Here is a 23,072-nt window from a genome sequence, read left to right as displayed (position 1 = left end):
ATTTTAAGGACAGAGCTCTTGAAGAAAATTGAAATTTTAAGGGAACTGCTGAACAGCAAATACCCATTTTAGACAAACTAGTATATTTCTCCCTGTTGCTGGTGGAATTCATTCTAAAGTGACAATTCTCACCCCCTGCAATCAATGCAGTATTTTTAATTATACCCCCCCCCCCCCCATGTTGGAGTGAGAAGAATTGGAGTGTGACGCACACACATGACTCCAGGGTTAATGGCCCCCTTATAGCGACACCTACAGGGCATGCTGTGAAATTGTTGATGTAAAAACAAGTTATTGTACTCTTTGCAAGTACATGAGTATATATTAAAGCAGGCACACAGTGGTATAGAAAATAGCTTTATTGCTTTATACAACCATTACGCTGTTTTTATAATAATGATAATTATTATGAGATAAATAATGTAAAATATGAAGAGAGTGTGTATTTCTGCCTTCGTGAGTTGCTTTAGATGTCTGGAGTCAGTCTAGATGGGCAGAACCAAAGGTAGCTAAAGTGAATTCACATTGTCACTGAGTCTGTTTTTACATGCGTCTCCAACTCGCATGGTACTGAAATCCTCTGTGTCTGCACGAGAAGGCATGGTTTCTGGAAGTGGAGGGCTTATTTGCATCTGTTTGCATATGTAAATGGCGACATGTCAAGGTAGGAGTCTGGTAGTCCCACATGTGCGCTCAGGTCCACGTTCATTAAGACTCATAAACAAAAAGTGCTTGAATCCAGGTGCATGCACAGTTTCATGCATCTGAATTTTTAAATGCTTGATTTTAACACAGACTATTGCTCCCAAATTTTAAATTAGTTTTATCTTAGAATACAGTTTATTTGATTTGATGGTTTCAGCATGAATAAGTGAAGAGATTTTAATTTTTGTAAAATTTCAGATTTAAAGGAATTGGCATGTTTACTTTGTAAAAGTACAAAGAGTAATTTTCATTGTTTGAAAGTTGTTACCATTGTTACAAACTGTGGCTATGAGTTTAATCTTTGTAACAATTAGCCAGTTAAACCTGGTCCTCTCTCCTAGAAACCACTAAATCTGTGTTGAAACACTGGTGGTGATGGTCTTTTTTTATCTTTTATTTATTTATTTATTTTTTCTTTGTTGATGATGGTCTTAACAGGAAGTGGGCCCCAAATAAAATTCTGCTTTAGGCCCAATTGGACCAGCACTGCTTCGCCATATTTATTCTACCTCTTGATGCCACAGACAGAAAAGCTAAATCTTTTCATAGTTTTTCTGTCATATAAATGTTCAAAGAAGAGTCCTGCAAAGAGTATACTTATAGTTTATATCTTATTTTACAGTTTTAAAGTGTTTTAAAGTAGTAAATCCACCTTATATTGAGATGTGAGAGTATCTGTGAAAGTATCTGGATTTTCAGTGAGGTAGGATTTGTGTATTTCAAACAACCTACATTATAATTCTTTAGACCTTTTGTTACTTTATGGATACAGATGAACTTTTCTTTCTCCAAACATCTACACAGCAGTAAAGATATAAGAGAAAATGTAAAGTGATTTCTGATCCAGAAGGATTCCGGATTCAGAATGTGTTTTACTGAAAATGGAAATGCTTTCTTTGTTTGTTTGTTTTTATGTGAGGTTTCCAGATGATTTTTATTCCAAAAAACACCGTTCTGCTTTTGCACTCATTTCCTGTATTATCTTTTGTTGAATGCTGGAGTACACCCAAGAAACGATTCATCCGTTTTCTATCTCCTGTTATTGGACGACAGCCCTATCTTCTGCCTTGGGTTGTTTTCATGTCTTGTCCATCAAATATCTGAGTCAACACGAGTGTTTTATAGTTTTCTATCTTGTCGTTCATGACCAGCTACTTTCACACGTTAAAGCAGTTTCAGAATATCAAAAATGTCTAACAGTTTTTCTCTTTGTTCTTATTTTTCCCTCTCCCTTATTTATTATGGCAAAATATTTATTTAGAGGCAGCATGTAATATTTTGATTCCAAGATGCTCACTTATAACAAAGACAAAAAAACACCAGCAGCATCCAAGAGCAGAAAACAGAGAGTCCATCCCCAGTATGGAGCTCATTATGTGGTGTTCATCAAAACTAATAACAGGTAATACTACAGTGAGACTCTTTAAGCTGTGCAGTGGTGGTGAGTTTTCAAAATTAAAAATAAGAGCAGACGTAAAAATGCATTATATTGTTTTTTGCAGCAATCACCAGCCCTGCAGCTGTGAGCATTGTGAGGAAAACATTATTGCACATGGCGATAACTGCTTACAGCTCTGCTGCTTAATAGAAATGCACAACATGTCACTGAATCACTAAGGGGGGGGACACAAAATTAATATATCAGACAAATTACCCTGAGTCGGCTGATATTTCTTTCAAGTTTAGCAAATAAAATGTTTGCAGTCTTGTGTGTTTGTTCTAATAGGACAAATGATGTAGAACGCAAAGTTGTTTATGCTGATGAACCTTAATCTTAACACCACAAAATCTGAATAAAGTTCCCATACCCAAAATGAACAGAAAAAATTCTTTATTTAGAAATTTTATTTAAAGATCAATTAATCAATCTCTTAATCTCTCCAAAAAAACATAACAAAACTAAAGCATCACATGCTAATGTTTAATGTGTTCTCTCCTAGCTGCTGTCAGAGATGTGGTTGCACGTTGTCACTCGATCTGGTTCCTGCAGCAAGCAAAGCATCTGCTTCCCCATCTTTTTTTTTATAAGAGAGAGCAAAATTGTTTTTGTTCTCCCATTTTGACCCCAAAATCTAATTACTCCCTGCAGTCAGAGGAATTTATAACGTCTGCTAATTCTCAATTCCCTTTAAAGTAACAAGCATAAAATAAATATTAGAAATGATTCTTGAATTTTTGTCAAGTGCCACAGTCCAATTTGGAAATAAATGGCTTAATCTCAACCGAATCTGCTCACAATTTCCATTCACGGAGTAGAAGCGTAAAGGAATCTTAATCTGCTTTGTGCTATAACTCTCCTGCATCCCTCTGTTGCCTTAATCAGATAAAATGCAGTTGAAACTTTGCAAGGCATCGAACTGTTGAGACGGAGGCTGCGGACTGCTAAGGCTTGTCACACCTGTGAGTGCTGTGCAACAGAGCCATCTGCAGCCGAAACATGCAGGCGTCATGCAGTCTGTGTCGTTAAATCCATCAATCACAGAAGCATCATCAGGGCTGTTTTTGAACTAAGTCTCCCTGCAGAATCTAAACAGATTAAATCAGAAGGTAGCCAAGATAATACTATTAATATTATTATTATTAATAATAATAATAACAATAATAATAATAATAATAATAATAATAATAATAATAATAATAATAATAATAATAATAATAATAATAATTAATCAATTAAAAACAGATAAGATTAAAAATCAGTTTGTGGTTAGTATGCATAGGCCTTTCTGAATAAAAAAAGTTTTCAGGCCTGTTTTAAAAGAGACAAGGCAGAAGGCTCGGTTTCCCATGGTGGAGAGCCTTGTTCTGGGGACTTGGATATCCAGGGTGTTTGTTTGTTGGGTGTTTGGGAAAGTTGCAAAACTCACTGAAGGGAGTTACAGCAGCAAGATGAGAGAATACCTTACTAAATACCCAAGTGAGGAGAATGCAGAGCAAGCTTGTTTTTTTTTCTGGCATTCTTGAGGGCAGAGGAGAAGACCCAGAGTTGATTACATCCAGAGTTTTGTCAGTATGGATCTGGAGGTGAAAAGGGTGGGATGGAGTGATGAAGTATGGTGTTCAATGTTGTTGGTGGTTATGCCCTACAGGTGGGGCGTGAGTTGGAGAAGGTGAAATTCTGGAGTGAGTTAAATGTAGTGATGCAGAAATATCCCTGAGAGAGCGGAGCTTGGTGCATGGAGGTGGGAACAGAGGTGTTGAGGAGGTAATGGACAGGTTTGGTATCCAGAACAGGAATGCAGAAGGACAGGTGGCGGTAGACTTCGCAAAGAGGATGGAAATGGCTGTGGTGAGTACTTATGTAGACGATGTAACCTGAAAGAACTCTGTGTTTGCAAAGTGGTGGTTGGTGAGAGTGTGTTGCCAGGGAGCACAGGGTGATTGTGGGTAGAATGATTCTGATGGTGAGGAAGATGAAGAGGACGAAGGCAGAGCAGAGGACAAAGTGGTGGAAGCTTAAAAGGAAGAAAGTTTAAGGGAGAAGCTGATGTGGACTCTGGGTGACCAGGAGGTGGTTCCAGATGACAACTACAGTTAATACCATCAGGGAGCCTGGTAGGAGATAACTTCTAAAAGGAAAGTTGATATGGAGACTTGTTGATGGAACAAGGAAGTACAGGAGTGTGTCCAGAGAAGGACATCATTTCTGAATCAAGTCTGTTTTTTATTGTGGTTGCTGAGCTACACATAATTATATCATTAACATGAACATTTTTATTTGCAGTACTGCTTTTAACATAAATATAATAGATGGTAAATAGTAGACAGACATGTGAGGGACACAATTAGCTATGATGAGTAAATTATATCAAACGATCTATTTTTATGCACTGAGGTTGGGCACCATGAGGCTTTCTGCGAATCTTAGTCCTGAATTATGCATGCAGTTCACTCTAGTCACGGTTTCGGACGGCCTGGGGATGGTGCCCGTCTCCAGTGGACATTGGGCAAGAGGCGAGGTTCTCCCTGGACAGGCCACCAGTCCATCATAGGACAACATAAAGACACACAGGACAAACATCCATACACACGCACACACACACACACACTCACACACTCACACACTCACACCAAAGAAAAACCAGTTCATGTTTTTGGACTGTGGGAGTAATGAACACAGACCAAAACAAAAATCTCACCTCTAAGTTTACTTTGAAGCAAGTCTTCTGTCTGATGCTTAGAAATCAATAGCGAATATTCCAGCTTGGCCCTTACAATTTCCTGGAGATATCCGTTAAAAACATAATTACATCCAACAGAAAGTAGAAGCAGAACAGACTCTATAGTATTGTTCTATATGTGGTTGAAGGGTTTGAGGGGAGAAAAACCCCCCAAAACAAACTATTTTTCTGCAGAACCAAACCGGCTCACCCTGAGGACGAGACCCCAAAACCACAAGCGGCGCAGTGTTGTTCATACTTTTCAGTACAGAAAAGCAATTCACACTCGTTTATTTATGGGAAACGGAACTGATACGCCACCGTAACTCGACACAGGAGCGAGCTTCTCGTGTCAACAAAGCAGCTTGTGTATCTAATGGATGAGAAATCCTTTGAAGACGGGAATAAACTCTGGACAGAGTGAGCAGGATGTTTGTGACAGGCGCCCACATGCAGCCACAGCTGAACAGGGTGTGGTGGTCCCCCGTGCAGCTCCACTTACAAAGTCTCCTCTGTTTCCATGTTCCAAACGAGGCTAACACATGGAAATTCAGTGCTGACAGCAGGGGAGTTTATAAACCAGTTTGTGATCCTGCCACCAATCCTCAGAATAACAAACTCTCCTAAATATGATTCTGTTCCTTTCCCACTCAATTTGCATTCTGTCATACTCCTACTGAGCCTAAAATTGTAAATAAAGAAGAGGTTAAAAGAACTGGGTTGGGTACAGAATTTGGAAAAAAAGACATCTAATCCTCACATTTGATTTAAACTGAGACCTTGCTGGGGAAGGTAAAACAGAGAGAAAGGAAGATTTGATGTTTTCTTTGCATGCAAATGCATTTGACCCTTTGACAAATCCCCAGTGCTTTAGCTTACTTTCATCCCCTTTCCTTGTCATAGAAGGAAATTCACTTCCAGTACAACTGCCTTGAGTGCTTTTTAAATTCATATTTCATCATAGATCAACATAAATATGACAAAATTTTAAAAAGAGTTGGTTAACTGAGTGAACTTTCCACTGTCGCTTCATGCATGCTCAGTATGAGGGATTGCTGCAAAGCCATCAACAATGCAGACGACTGTCCACTGTGGCTCTACGCTCTTTCAGGAGGAGTGAATGCTGCTTGGAGAGACTTGATGCAACCTGCTGGGTTTCCTTAGAGAGGAAACTTTCTGACTAACCTGGAGGATCTGATGGAATTTGATTTTGGAAAGTGCCTTGAGATAATGTGTTTCATGAATTGGCGCTATGTAAATAAAATTGAATTGAATTGATGTTGAGATCATGGACTCCAAGAACCTGGGTGTTCACCTTAACAATAAACTGCAGTCAAAACAAGAATGCTCTTTATAGAAAGGGTCAGAGCAGACTCTACCTGCTGAGGAGGCTGAGGTCTTTTGGAGTACAGGGGGCGCTCATGAAGACCTTCTTTACTCGGTGGTGGCATCAGCCATCTTGTGATTTGTTGGAGCAGCCGGTTATCTGTCGCTGAGAGGAGGCGGCTGGGTAAACTCATTAGGAGGGCCAGCTCTGTCCTGGGATTCCACCTGGACCCAGGGAGACAGAAGGACTGGAAATGATGGGCAGTGTCTCCCACCCCATGCACGGAGCTGTCGCAGAGCTGCAGAGCTTTTTCAGTGACAGATGCTAGATGCTGAAAGGAGCGTTTCTGCAGGATGTTCCTCCCATCTGCTGCTAGACTTTATAACCTCTGCTGCTGCGACCGTTCACAGCATGCTAATGGTCGTACGGGTTCTGATCCGATCAAGAACCATGTCCACTGTTCCTCAGATGCGGATGTCCTTTTGCAGATGCTTTAGCTACTCTGAAGTGTCTGCTTGTACAATCATACACATTTGATAGTCTTCCTCACATCATGCTGTAAATCAGCTGCTGTCTTTCCTCTATTTAACTTAAGAATTGTATTTTTTTACCTGAATATGTAGATTTAAAGTCCTTAATAATTGCAAAAAACAAATTTGATCTCTCTTTTGCTTCAAAAGTAAACTTAAGTTTTTTTTCTTTCATATTACTAATCTAGTGAGTAACGCTGTGTGTTTGCCACTGTCACGGCCAAATTTCCCCACAGGGGGACAATAAAAGGTGTTTCTTATCTTAAGTGACAGGGCGAACTCTAATCCCATTTTCATAATCTTTTCACAATAGCAGTGGAGACATGGTGCTTGACCTTCTGTTCAGCTTTCAGCACTAAAACCCGTTTATCCTTCAGATAAGGACGTTGAAATTAAATAATTGCATCAGTATAAATTAACACCTGAGAAGTTGAGCTTACTATGCATTTGCTGCAGCTATGGTGACTGGAGCATCATCAACCGAGCTTTTTACCCCTGTTTTTTTAAATGATAGCTATACATATACTGGATATTACTGAGGATATGCATGTACATTTCTATAAACAATGTAAATGTATCCATTTCACATGTAATTCAGCCATCACGCTGTTCATTATACAGCCATAAATCAGAGGGAAATTAATTGCAAATTTTCTTGGTGAATCTTTTTAGGGGTAACCACAGTTAGCATAATTTATGCAGTTGCGTTTTCTGTGTTTTTTTTTTTTAACCAAAAAAAAAATACTTAATTAGTAATCACATTCAAGGATAACTCTTTATTGCTTTTTTTATTGCGCTGGTAATTATTTTACAGCCACATAATTCAACTATAAACTAAATCAAGGCTCATTAAAATGTAATTGTGGCTCCAGGTTATTCATTTCTTTCTACATAGAAGCGGCCTCAAAATAATAAAGAAATCACAAGAAAATTAAGATAAGCAGAATTAACTTTTTAGTGATGAATTTATTGATTAAAGCTGTACTAGTGATATTACTCATGTTAGTGTGATTTAAACCTGGTAAACAAGCCAACTAACATCAGAGGCCGTGAAACACACAGGACTCTTGTTCTGCATAAAAAAGAACAATAATTCTTTCTGTTTTATTCCTATTTGTGTAACATCTTTAAAATGGCCATGAAACAATGTTTTTTTTCTTTGTTCAGGCTGCTGCTGAAACCAGAAGTAGAGGAATTAAATGTGTATCGATCAGAAATCCCTTTCAGTTATATTACTATGTGCTCTGATGCAGTAAACATTTGCCCTTAGGAAAAAAATATGACTTTTTCAGCTTTAACTGCTTTTTTTTTTTTTTTTTTTTTTTTTTTACAGAACCACTCGTTCATGATTTTAGAAACGTTGCATATCTAACATAATACCACTGTAGAGGAATTTAGCATTAATAAACTATGTTAAGGTTTATAAACCAACCATTCTCCCAGCCTATCAAAAATTAATCAGTTTCATAATCTCAAAATCAATCTGAAGGGTGAATTATTTTTCAGCCCATTGAGTTTTCCCGATGACATTAAGAGCAGCCAGCTTTCTGTTTTTCTCAGGACTGAGAGTTATGGAGGACCAACCCTAAAATGAACACTTCAATAAGAAAAATCAGCAGAAACAGCTGTTAGCACATTTAATCTGGATTTCCCTGGTGATACTAAAGTCAATATATTAACGATTAACTGGGCTAAAGAAATGTAGACAATTTCAAAGACTAAAATGGAAAATGGCATTTCAAGCTACAGTGAAAGAGGAAGTTTACGATCAGGGAATTTAATGTTCAAAATATGATCTAAACCAATCTCAACTCTCATCAAAAGTGTCAGTCCATCAGGAGGAAAGCAGTTTTGCAGCCTAAACTTGATTTTTGATTCTGTAATCGGAGAATAATAAATAAAAAGATGAATTACAGTCTAAGAACCACCTGGACTCATGAGCTTGCAGCACCAGAACCACTTGTGGAAGAATTGAACGTCTCACAGTGGCACAAAATCGGGTTGTTTAATTCATTAAACCAACTGTACTTCTCCAGATGTGGAGCTGCTCCTCTCCAGCCTCTTGGCTGACGGAGAAATCTCATCAAGCTGCTGTTTTGACCTGAGAGTCATTCTGACAGGAAAGCTGGTTCTTTTTAACGTTTATTACTTTGGGTTCAAAACCCGGTTAAATACTAAGAGGGCTTAACTTAGTTACATGTGAATAAATATTGGGTTACGTGTAATCACAAATTATTTTTACAGTTACTGAATCTCTAGACTGAGAAATAAGCAGATTGTGACAAAGTTTGACATTTGAAAGGCTTTCAGTGAACTTTAAAACAACTGACTCATACTTTTGAGATTCCTGGATACCACCAGTGGGGGAATTAGGTACTTTTAATCTTGTTCAGACCTACACGCCGGAAATAACGTATTAGCTTGGTCTGGAAATAAGAAGTTAAATAGCTAAGAGGTCAAATGTGAGGTGTTTGTGTGCTTAAAAGGCTAAACAAAGTGTTTTATTTTAGTTTAAAATAGCTATGCGGTCTGCACGTTATCTTTAAACATTCTGCAGGTTTTGATCCATTTCTGACCATCCTAGCCTTAGTTGAAATTGCCTGGAAGACTTTTGGTTATCAATGGTGACTTCTAAAATTATAATATTGACCAGATGGTCACAACAGGCAGTGCTACTGGATCAGAAAACTCACTAAACTTAAACTATTTTTCTGGCCAGAGGAGAAATGCTAATAAGCCCTGTGTGGCATCAGTGATTATGTTTTATAAATCACCGATAATGTCTCAGAATTAGTAATGACCAGAAAAAACTATAAATAAACAAGAAATAAAATCTATGCAGGCATTACTCCAACATGGGCGGTGGCCACCCAGAGTTTGGAGGTTTGTTTTCGGCGAGCGGGGTTCCACCCGGTTTTTAAAGTGTGAGTAATTAGCCACATGGGTAGCAGCTTAAAAAGTCATGGTCTCTCTCAAAGCTGTCGTCTGTTGCATGCTGATAACATTGACGTGCCCTTCTCTTGCCTCATGTTTTTGCTCCATGCCAAACAAAGCGAGGTTGGAGCTTTAGACAGTGGAATGGAAGCTCGCATGGAAGAGAGGATGTTGAGGAAGACAGTGATGGATGAAGGAAGAGGCTGACCTTTTATCATTAGTGAAGCGGCCTTTTAAAATCAATGACCAGTGCAGTTGACGGTCTGGACATCAAGCTGACCACTCTGATGGGGGTTAAAGATGGAAACACTAAAAGACAACATTCAGCTGTCTACTCATCATATTTTATACCAATAACATGGACGGCAGAAGTGTAAGATTGGTGTCCGATACAAAATATTTCTCATCAAAGTGAAGCCAGTCTCACCAAATTCTGCAGATGAAGGCGGACGCTTTAATCTTGACAACCTGCATTTGTTTGACGCTCTTATTTTGAAGTAAGAAAGGAAGTTATCCTTAAGTTGTAACATTGCTATAGCACTGATAAAAAGGACCAAAAAAACCCAAAGCGCTCATCACTGCTCCAACATGCATGCTGAAGCAGTGTTTTTATTAATTCATTTAGTTTGTGTTAATACCGTAATATTAGAAATGCAGCTTAATTCAGTTGACATTTAATTATTTAACTATATTCCTTAAAAAGGAGATTTGATTAAAATCAAGCAACAAAATTAACCTTGTTTTACTGATTAAAAAGATGTGTTTTCTAAGGAACTGGGTAACCCTGTTTAAGCTGAGTTGAACTGAAATGGCCTTTCCATGTAGTACAACCCAATTCAAGTCATGCCACAGCAATGAAATCTGGGCTTTTGACTCAGCCCAGAACTTTTCTTTTCTTAATTCTCTGCCAGTGTTTTTCTGAATTTCCTGTTATGTTTTGGTTCATTGTCATGCTGCAGGGCCCAATTCTGCTTTATCTTTTATTTATTTTCCTATTTTCTTTAAGAACCCTCTATTGGCGGCTTCTATAATGGTGAGCTAGACGGATCCTGTGGCAACAAAGTGCCCTTAAATCACAACAGCCATTAATTCAATTCAATTTTATTTATATAGCGCCGATTCACAACAAATGTCATCTCAGGGCACTTTATAAAGTCAAATTCAATCAAACCCTCCAGGTTGGTCAGAAAGTTTCCTCTCTAAGGAAACCCAGCAGGTTGCATCAAGTCTCTCCAAGCAGCATTCACTCCTCCTGAAAGAGCGTAGAGCCACAGTGGACAGTCGTCTGCATTGTTGATGGCTTTGCAGCAATCCCTCATACTGAGCATGCATGAAGCGACAGTGGAGAGGAAAACTCCCCTTTAACAGGGAGGAGAACCTCCAGCAGAACCAGAACCAGGCTCAGTGTGAACGCTCATCAGCACACCAAATGTTTGAATTAAAAAAAAGCCAAACCATTAAAATGCTGACCAGCAATTTTCCCAATATATTAGCATGATATTTTAGACCTGTATGATTTTAACCATTCTAATCAGGGAAAATTGTGCAGGTGTCCTAATTTGTTCTTAAAAAGAACAGCATTCGTTTTTAACCACATTTTACAAAGTCTTTTTTTATTGTTTGGTCTCATCACTTGAATTTCTTGGTATTGTTTTCATCATTTGTATTAAATCCAAAAGCCCAAACATATATGAAAAGTTATTATAGTTTTTTCTCTATATACACATACTGTCTGCGGGCTGGTATTTCTGTTGAACCTGTGGAATGATTACCTGACTCCGCCAGATAGATTTGCTCCGCATATCCATCTGGAAACCTTCCGTTGAAGTAATTTTGGGAAGGGGCGAAAATACTGGTTAGCTGATTGGCCTATGTTGGTGATAGACGGGGCAAATAAACCAATCAGATTCGTCGTCGCTCGTAACAGAGCGACGACGAAAACACAACCACAAGCCAAGCTACTCTTGCTGCTGCAGGTAAAGGCTCGTTAGCTCAGCAAAGAAATACTCTGTAATTCCGATAAAACTTGCTCGATAGCCACGCTAACGCTAGTTTCATCGGCTGAAGCCGCCATGTTGTTTAGACTGAACTGTCGCGCTTCCCGTTGCGTCACACATCAACCCGCCTCAAAGCCAACGCTGATTGGACGTTCGTTTGGTGAACGGCTCCAAATTTTCTTCAACGGAGAGTATCCAGACTGATCTGCGAGTGAAACCTTGAAAGCTCGCGAGATCAGGATGGTCTCACGAGGCTAGTGGAATGAGCTTCCTTTGCTTTTACACATTCTTAAGTGCAGACTCATTCAAAATGCAGCTGAAATATCTTCGCCTTAGAAAACACTTTTTTAAATGTTTTTTTTTTTTGTAATTGTGTAACATGATTAGTTTTTTTCTGTCTTTTTATTCCTTTATTATTGTGTTTCATCTTTTAGAGGCTCTAGGTGATTTTAGTTTTTTGTTTTCCTCTGGTTGATGCAAAATAATTCATTTGTACCTGAATTGTTGTTGAAAACCTTATTTAACTTAATTACTTTTTATAGTTGGTTCATACTGATGCTGCAATGTTTAAAATTGTTTTGTGTCATTGTCGAAATAGGCAGAACATCTTGGGGTACATTGTGGCTAATGTGTGTTGAAAACAAAGTTTATTAAAAAGAATTTCCAGACTTGACTGCGTTTGTAAAAACTATAGTTCAAAATCTAATCTGATCATATTTGAACTGAAAAATTAAGCATTTATGTTCTAGATCGGGATCCTTTAACAGAACCTAAGATTTATGACAACAGTAAGTGCTATTTTTTTTCTCCAAAGCTATTATTGTTATCAGGGTATTTGAGAATCTTAGGTTCTGGTTGCTTTTTTCCAGGAATCATAACGGAGCTTTTAATATTATTTTCACTTATACATAATGTTGTAAATTAGATTCGAATCAACATATAATTTTTTATCTTAGGATTTATATTCAAATTTTTATGCTCAGTCTATATATCTGCAATCCAAAACCTACCAGGAAGTGTTTGTCTGACCTTCACAGGATGTTGACCAAATCGGAAAGGCAAAGTAATAGAAATAAATTTAGTGTCATTTGTTCCTTTCAGAACCCCAAAACCTCCACCTTCACTCTGATCTGATCTGACTCTGGAAGAGAAGTGGTTTTAAAATATGCAGCAGACTGAAAAAATACAAATGCTTGCCACCATTTCTGACACTGCTGACACTGAAATCCGTAAAAGGTAGGCAGCAATAACAGAATGAAATTGATTTCTTATTGAAGGAGCCAAAGAGAAGGCTGCGAACAATAAAACTAAAATGGGCTGACCTTCTCTGGATCTGCAGAGTATTGGAACACCTTTACTTTTCATTTTTTGGTAATTTCGAAGGGTATTGCTGCTCAGGCTTGACCTGAACTAAAATGACTATTCAAAAAGTAATTTGTATCATTGTCTTGTATCTATTTCTTTGAGAGATTCAACCAGGATTTATTTCAAAGCTAAATATTGAATACCTCCATTTAACATGTGTAAATGATGTAAAATATATGCTTTTCAAACACCTGCACAGCACAATTCTGCATTTGCTCGCAAAGATTTTGTAAGTCATTCAGCCTATTGAAGGATTCCTGAATTTGGTCTCTTGGCCCAGTAGATGTAAAAGTTTAATTATTTGACTGAACAAAATGCATAATTTCAGTCCCAACGGTTTAACAACAAAAAAGATACTAAAAGTATCTGCTTCCATATTAATCTGATTTTCTTTCCTTTTAAATAGAGAAACAGCATTTTTGATTGCCTTGGTGTTGCTGGTTGTACAGTTGCTACAGTTAATCTCTGAGGTACAGTTGAGGTTGTCAACACTTTTAAACTAGTATGTGATCCTTTACTTTTTGTCTTTAAACTGTTCTCTATGGAGGGGTTCACACAAATACAGTCCATCATACAGAAAATGCATTAATAAACTAAAAGAAGGACAAACAGAACAGTTTATAAGCGTTTTTCAGACTAATATATTTAAAACATAGATTGTGGATACTAATAAATACACAGTAAATATTCCAGATTATACCCATGATAGGTTTCCCTCTGTTTGTTCCTTAGCAGGTTGATGTCAACATGCATAAATAAGAAACTAGACAGGACACAATTTCCCCCTGAAAATACACCTAAATGGTGTAAAATCAAACACAAGGTGAACACAGGTGACAAAATAGGTAATACCCAGAATAGCAGTAAAAGGGGCAATGTGGAACATCATTAACAAATACTGTATGTCCATACCTATTACACATTTCATGCAAACTTGACATACTAATTGTTAATTGATGCCCCGTGTCGGCGGATAAGTGTCTCTGTGCTCTGTGGGTCACACATTCAATAAATAACTTTTTCTTTGTAAGTTATGACTCTTAAAACAGAAACTATACTTTTAATCTAAACAAGCCAGAAAAATAGCTCAGATCAATACTGAGGCTCTAAGCAGGTTCGACACAGGAAGAGGAATGAAGAAGAGTGAGTCCAGAATAAAAGTAACATCAGCATTTTATAGAATCTAGATACGCTCCCATGCCTACATGACATAAGTGGAAAACGCGTCACCACTTGGGTGTTATCTGATAGATTGTGTAATAGCATTGTGTCCAAGACTATCTAAAGTGAGCATGTTGCCCCCAGGATAACTGACCCGTTTTCCTTTATCAGTCCCCTTTGTCCATATCTATGTATGTCACTTCTCTAATGTCCACAATGCCTATGAATAATCTGTTATTTTCCCAGAAACTGCTTTCCACAGCTCCAGCTTCTCTGGTTTCATATAATATCTAGCATAACACAGAGTATTGTCACAGGTATAAAACAAATAACATACTCTCAATATTAACATGGATATAAAAAGCATAGACCAAAGAATGCAAAGATACCCTGAAAATGAGGAGACTCGAGGAAAACCAGATGCTCAATGTGACTAAAAGATGACCAATGGTGAAAAAGAGCACAAGTAAGAATATGATTCAGTAAAATGGTTGCATCACTGCTATGGTTTTTAAAAAAAGCCCATTTAGCATTTAACATGATCTAAGTTTCATTATTGATGACTTGTTGGCTTTTTGATAAGGTGCACTAGTTGATCATTGCTGCTAAAATATTTGTTTGAAGGGAGAGATGAAGACAAACTAGGAAAGAGGACGTCCGTTGAAGCAGAACCTTGAAGAGTATTTAGAAAAAAACATGAGTCCAGGTGGTTCAGAGGTTGTAATAAAAAAGGGAATTCAAAACAAAAAGACGATCCAGATCCAGGTGAGAATAATGTCCACAAATCCGACACACCTGAGAGAATATTGTTCCGTTTATAATTATTGGCAGAGAGAAAGTATTGTGCAGCTGTTTCCTCCACAATCATTTGTTTTAGAATAGGTTGTATTAGTTCAACAGGAAACTGTGTAACCCATCAGGGAATCGTGTTTTATTTTTCGTTATTCACCCTTTGTAAATTTTGTATTCTCAAAGATCTTTCTGCACGTTCCTGGTTCACATTATTCTTTAAAGCTGTCAGCTCTTGAATGAAGGTGCTTTTTCCAAGTTAAAGGACCTTTCTTTGAACTCATATTGCTTGGCTGCTACTTTGTGCATTGCACGCAGTCTTAGTTTTTCAGAACACCGTGCTTAGTCCAGTGCCTCTTGATTAGGTGTACTCGGGTTGAAAGCTTTTTGAGGCAGGACCTGTGATGAATGGCTGAATAAATGAATTGCCTTGAATTTGGATGACATTTAAGAGGCTTGAGTGCTTCCAGCCCTCTCTTTAGAATTACTGCTTCCAGCTCCCCTGTGCTCTGCCACAACAGATGGTCGTGTCAGAGCATCAACCGGGGATTCTGCTGGGGAGGCGTAGCGGGGTGGGGGTCCTCCCATAGCCACCCACTATATAGACTGTTGATAGGATTGGTGAGCTTGTATTCTAAACAGCTGGCAGGAGGGCTCGGTGTCGGTGATTTTTAGATGCTGTGTGGGGCAGTAATAAGATGGGGATTAAGATGCACGTCTAAATTACCAAGAAGGACGCCCTTGGGGAGCGTCCTCGTGATGCTACCTCTGGTGTAGGAAAGAAAAACATCCAATCTCCAACTGACTAAAGGGCTCTCCTTTCAAGCATTACCTACAGCTGATGCTCAAATCTGTGTAATGAGTAGCTGATCAATTCATACAGAGCTGTGCACTTTCTGTCCTGGCTGTGCTGCTGCTGTGGTCTCTGGAATATTAACTAACCGTGTCAACAGAAAGTAATTTAATGAGGTCTGCAAAGCTGGACTCAGCTGAGGCAGAGCAACAGTTCTTGTGACTTAATACACTTTTTATTTCGCTCTGCAAATAATTTCTCGCCTTTGAGGAATTCCTGTCTTGAATGATTTTAAATCGGGAACTTGTTTTCGGCGACCTCATCCCGCCGAGAAGCTGATGTTTTAGCTGGGAGAAAGAGGTTGGCAGACGAACTGTACAGTCAACGGCATTCGCCTCACCCCCCCGGTTCAGTGGCCAGGCGGAGTGACGGGGCAGCAGGGACGTTTTGGATCAGCACGGCTCTGACCAGAACCGAGCAGCTCGGGTGGCCACCTGTTGTTCACCACCTGCCTGCGTCCACAAAGGACCCAAACTACAACACTGCAAGGACCTTTTAGCCTTCCTGTGCCTGAACAAGTGTAAGTTAATAATCCAATTATAGCTCCAATTTGTATATGCAGCCCTGTTAATGTGAGGAAATGTTCAACTTTGTAGGATGGATACAAAATGGCAGGGCATGAAATTTAATTATAAGAGAGCAGGAGATAAGAGAGGCTATTAGCAGAGTACTTCGAATTGCTTCATAGTTGTTGCAAGTTACAGAATCTGAAGCAATCTTTCAGCTTGTACATTTGCTTTCATAATAAACCTGCTTTTCCATCTCTGTCAAAATACAGGATAGAAGATTTTATTTAATAATTCACAATAGCTTCTCATAAAATAAATATCCAGACAACAGCTTTTCATGCCATTACGGTGGACTTGTTTCATCTTTAACTGGGTTCCACGATTCCACAATATAAACTAAATGTTTTTCACCTCGTTTAACATAAAGTAAACCTCTCTTCGGTGTGGACGCTGTTACAAGGTGAAGAACATTTGCGTAGCCTTTTTTAGTGTCAGTTGTTTGAAATGAAATTACATGAAGCACAGTTGTTATGCTATTTAAGTGTTTTCTATAATACCCCTGTCTGCAATTGTTCAAATGGACAACAGGAAGGCTAAAAGGAGTTAAGGAAATTAGCCTTTTTTATTCTTTTTAGAGCTTTTAACCTCTACAATGAAACATGCTGGAAATGTTGGAAATTTCAGGGTTACGGTAACGATCTGCGTTCTCTTTGGAAAAGACACAGACTATTACTTAAGGCTAAAGATGGAAAAAAAATGTTGATTTCATAATCACATTTTTATGCTGATGACTTGGTAATCCATTGCTGCTCTTGTTCACTCCAACAGGTCAAAGAGTTTTAACAATCTGCTTTTAACAGTTCAGTCTCGTTTAAAAACTCTTATATTAGTTTTAGACATGGCATTCTTGCATTCACGACGGCTGTCAGAGATCTCTCCATTTTTAACTACTGTCTGAGGTGAACTAATTGAGTTTGATGCTAATCACAATTACCTAGGATTGATACTGGATAAAGAGCTCACTTTTTTAAATGCATATTGCAAATGTGGTCCAAAAACCGAGGGTGAAAAATGGATTTTACTACCAGAAATGATCCTGTTTCCTCTCTCTCAAAGCAAAAAAAAAAATTGGTCTCAGTTAACTTTTTTGTCTCTGCTGAACAATGAACCCTGTTTATCTCTGTGCCCTGAGGTTTATAACAGGCACAGACGTCTCACACGTCGCTGTGAGCTCTACAACAAAACTGGTTGGCATCCTCAGAGTGTATGGAGATGCATTCATTTGATGACCTTGATCTATAAAACTCTGCTTGGCCAGGCTCCGTCATACTTACCCGCTCCCCTATAAAGATCTAATACTGGCTATTCTCTTTCCTTCTGCACGTTCCACGCACCCAAATGGAAAAAGGGAAACGAGCATTCAGCATTCAGCTTCTACAGCATGGAACCAGCTCCAGTCTGAACTCAAGATGGTGGATTTTATTCTTTGAAATTATTTCAGGCACTGCTTAAAAATAAGCATTGTGAATCTATAAATAGTGCCAATGCTCTTAAATTATATTTTATATTTTTATTTGTTTAATCTTCAAAATGTGTCCCTTATGATGTGTGCTGCAGAATTTTGGCCCAGCTCTCCCTTGCAAATGAGATCTTGATCTCAACGGGGTTTTCATCTGGTTAAATAAAGGAAAATGAAATTCTTTTGATTCTAAAACAGGGAAAAGCCTCCCTTCTCCTAATATAAAGTAATCAATGGCCACTCACAGCAGGAAGACTAGAAATATTACTCAATGCTGTTCTATCTTCTCCTTTTATACCCTTAAGACTAATCAGAATGAGGTAAAATCTGCCACGGCTTTGCAAAAAAGAGGTCCAAAATCGCCCATATAATTCTAGTTGGTCTGATACTGAACAGTGATTTAAAAAATCACAACATTTATCTTTTACTATGGAACCTTAAAGTGACAACAGGGAGCATTAATTAATTGAAGTGAATCTGTGGGAAACACAGAAGAGAAACAATTATTTCCAGGACGTGGACGATGACTCAATAGTGTTGACTTGAATTTTAAATGTTATTTACTTAATAACTATTTCTTGTAGATGTTCCATATTTCCTGTAGTCAGGACTTAAACAATGACTATGAAATTGCTGAAATGGTGTATGCTAATCCTGCAGCAAAGCATTAAGAATGCACAACAATGCAGTTTGTTTCCTGGCCTCTGCAGCTGCAGAAAGGTCAGTTCTCCACAGCCAAAAAATGCTGACAATGGCCTCATAAGCATCAGATTTGGACAGAGCAAAGCAAAATTGTGGTTTGGTCTCTGAAATGTATTTAAATACTTGCATAGCAGATAGGTTTTGATGCTTTGGGGTCAGGGGCAGATTAAAATGTTGTTCTGGAAAACTAAGACTGCGTGCAATGCACAAAGTAGCAGGAAAGCAATATGAGTTCAAAGAAAGGTCCTTTAACTTGTAAAAAGCACCTTTATGCAAGAGCTGACAACTTAAAAAAATAACTGGATTCAGGAACATGCAGAAATCTCTGAGGGCACAACATTTACAAAGGGTGAATATAAAAATAAAACATGATTCTTTGATAGGTTACACAGTTGAATTAATACAACCCATTCTAAAACGAATGAAGAAATGCCATGGGTGGTTGAAGGGTTTCTGCGGTAGTTTTGAAAATCTTTCCCTGGGAAACCTTGGGCTCTGTTGCTGTTATGTACCATGCACCTTCAAGATTGATGCTTTGTCTGTAAATTCTGCTGTGGCCTCTTTTAGCTGAATACGCTTTACGACATAAAATCTGTGAAGGATGGTGAGAACGGAACAATGAGTTTAAAGTAATCACTTTAGCTCTAAATTCTCCAAAATTGCTTTGCTGTGGTCATTCTTCTTTACAATTTAGGCTGTTTTGTTAGTTGTTTATCACTGAAAATGGTTCGTTCCAAACTACATTCGAATTTATTTCATGACCTTGTGAATAATTCACAATAACAGCTTGAAATGTTGGGTTTTCACATTTATTTTGTCCATGGTAGCACTTTTTGTTGTTGTTTGACTCTGACCATTTTTAAAACCATTGAGTGATCAGCATGTTTTTGGCCTTGGATTGTTTCATGGTCATAGCAAATCACTGATAACATATTTATGCTTTACATTAAATATAGTTGTTACTTTAGGCCTCTTTCAATTAGGTTAAAGTGTAATTGCTGATTAATGACAATTAAGATTATGATTCAGGTGCAACAATTTAAATTAAATATTCAATTAAATTTTATTTATATAGCACCAATTCATGATGCATGTCATCTCAAGGATCTTTATAAAGTCAGCTTCCATCAGATCCTCCAGGTTGGTCAGAAAGTTTCCTCTCTAAGGAAACCCAGCAGGTTGCATCAAGTCTCTCCAAGCAGCATTCACTCCTCCTGAAAGAGCGTAGAGCCACAGTGGACAGTCGTCTGCATTGTTGATGGCTTTGCAGCAATCCCTCATACTGAGCATGCATGAAGCGACAGTGGAGAGGAAAACTCCCCTTTAACAAGGAGGAGAACCTCCAGCAGAACCAGAACCAGGCTCAGTGTGAACGCTCATCTGCCTCCACCCACTGGGGCTTAGAGAAGACAGAGCAGAGACACAGAAAGCACAGAAGCTCACATTGACCCAGGAGTACTTTCTATGTTAGATGGTAATAGTGGATGATCTGCCTCCCCTGATGATGTCACAGCTAACAGAACACCAGACCAGGTGTACCTTCTCTGAAGAAGAAAAAAATGACAGAGAACAAAAAGGTAAAAGATTAAATAACAACAAGCAATGCAAATTGGAAAGCAGTAGGAGAACCCAGCAGAGTGAGAGAAATAGACCCTGATGTCCTCCAGCAGCCTAAGCCTATAGCAGCATAACTATAGAGGTAGCTCAGGGTAACATAAGGCACTCTGACTAGAAGCTTTGTCACAAAGTACATTTTAAGCCTAGTCTTAAAAGTAGACGGGGTGTCTGCCTCACGGACCAAAATTTAAACTTAACAAATTTTTTATATTCCATGTGTAGAGAACTTTGTAGATATGCAATTTTTTAACTATTTATCTCATTGTTACCATTTCATGTGATTTAGCTTTGAAATACCCATAGAGAAAAATTGCAAAGCCTGCATCTGGCTGTTTTGCTGGGGCTGCGTGGTGTTTGGGGGCTGATGACATCTTTAAAAGTAATTTGGCGAGACATGGAGTGCATCCTGGACAGGTCGGCCGTCCGTCACAGGGCAACACAGAGACACATTGGGTGGACAAACAATCATGCAAACACACAGGGACTCCCACAGCAATTTGGAGAGAAAAATGAACATACATATTTTTTGTTTGGACTGTGGGAAGAAGAGAAAACTTACAGATGCATGGAGGGAAAATGCAACCTCCATGCAGAGAGACACCAGGCTGGGTTACATGAATGTATGAAGTATAGATAGCAGTGGCGTTTCTGGCATGATAAGTTAAGTGGGGCACAAAAACTCAACATCTATTAGCAGCAACATTTTTTTATGTGATGCATACAACCTGACTTTGACCAATTTTAAATTAAACAGATACATCAGCATAAACCTACATACTAGAAAATCCATTTTCTATAAGCTAAATATAATTTAATTTTATACATAAAGTTACAAATAAAGACTCACTCATATTGTTTATTCATTGAACAGATAAAAATTGCACATGAATCCTTCAGTGAACTAGCAAGGACAACCAACACTAGATTAACATTTGCTTTTAGTTTACATTTTTCTGTAAATTATTTTTTCAGTTTTCCTACATTTTATTCCAACTGTTTTTTTACTTACTTTTATTCCATTTTTATTCTCCAATATTTTAATCATGTAAAGCACTTTGCATTGTCCTTGTACTGAAATTTGCTATGCAAATAAATGTAGCTTACCTAGATGGATGCACACTATCCAGCAAAAAGTAAACGTAACGCATGCAATTCCAGTATTTTGATTGGATGATTCGAGCTTGGGGCCGTAGGATTTGTGCTCCACGGCTGTTTACTAAGAGCGTGTTGGTCATGCTCACTGTGATTTCAGATGTTCATTATTTAAACAAACGTTGGTGGCCGGCCCCAATATCAAGGCGCCTCAGGAGGATTTAACTACTGTGCTTGTCAGTTTTCCGGCAGACTTAGATTTATAGACACAAATCTTTATAATAATTTTATTGGTAAAGGAATCAGTCTTTTTTACAATATTGCTCTATAGAACGGTATTGTCCCATTGATTATTGCGAATATAGAGCTCCACAGTGACATCTGGTGGGATCAGGCCCCACTGGCCCCAAATGCAGAGACCCCACAGATGGATGCTGATGGAAAAGGCCCTATTTCATACTACAGCAAGCTGGATTTTAAAGGACTGTGCTGATTTTTTTTTTTTTATATTTAGTAGGTTGCAGATGATCTCACCTTAACTAAAACATATAGTCAGTGTCTGTTAACAATTACCTAGGTGTAAAAACAGGACAAGAAGCCTCCAGTTGTTTGTCCTAAACCTAACCACTTTTTCTGCTGTTTTCTACACGTAAATCTTATCAGGATGTTGACAGGTAGCACTGCTGACCTGAAACTGTACTCTGCCTTGATGCAGATTTGTCTGTCAAATACCGTCCTGTCAGGTTATTTCATTGAATCATCTATGCTGCCACAGGGTTGCATGTCGTGCCAGTTTTTTAAAACCTGAACTCGTAAGAAAAGGGAAATGGAGTTTTATTTCTGTAGACATGGAAACTGCCCTTATGGAAAACCTCGTGGTGAATTTTGGACATGTTTTGTTTGACAAGGTTTGTCCACTTCAGATCACAAATCTCTTTTGGAAGGGAAACCTAGCAAAGATGGTAGCAAAATGGTTAATGTTTAATTATCACTACAGTGAAAATGCATAAATAAGTCTTCTGTAAAATCACAGGCAAACACTAAGCCTGGACTCTTGATTTTTTTTTTTAATAATTGGTAAAGAGGTCCATCCCAAATGGTTACAATTTGACATTTGGCATGAGGTTGTAATAAAACTGTAGAAAGAGCACCTTATGACCAAGTGGTAATCCAGCAAAAATCTTAGATATTTCAAAGTAGGTACGTGTTTTATTTGTTAAGCGGATAACATCAGCATTGATAACATTGATTTCAATTGATTTCCTCAACTCTACATTTGAAAAGTCCCTTTCCATCTGCAGAGTAGATACATGAAAACAATAGCAGTATTTTCCTACAGAGTTTAAGGCTGTAGGTTTGTTTTAACACAGAGAGAACTCCAACTAAACAAAAACCTGTAACCAGAATATTGGTCAGTCTGGGGCAGGAGTATGTAAATGTATATACAGGAAGCAGAATCTGTGCTCTGACCTAGTTTAAAACACTTCCAGTTTATACCATTATGGTGTTTCTGGGTACTGTGTTAGGTATTGGAGAAGTTTGCCAAGCAGATTTTAAAAAAAGGCATTTTTAAAAAAAATTATACTTCTGCATATCACAATGCAACGCATACCTGGCCACAGGGAGGCTTTTGACTCAAGCTTGCAAAATACACCCGATAGGTCTGATTATGTTCACACCACAGATGAACTGCTTTACACTTTATTTGTAACCCGAGACCATTTGGAGGAGGCTTTCCCTGTACGGTTGTTTTGATCTGCATCAGAGTGTGATTGCTATGTTCACATCTACCACGCCAGGGGCAAAAACAAG

The sequence above is a fragment of the Fundulus heteroclitus genome, chromosome 23 (assembly GCF_011125445.2).
Source record: "Fundulus heteroclitus isolate FHET01 chromosome 23, MU-UCD_Fhet_4.1, whole genome shotgun sequence".
In the NCBI taxonomy this organism is placed as follows: domain Eukaryota; kingdom Metazoa; phylum Chordata; class Actinopteri; order Cyprinodontiformes; family Fundulidae; genus Fundulus; species Fundulus heteroclitus.
This window is presented reverse-complemented; position numbering follows the sequence as displayed.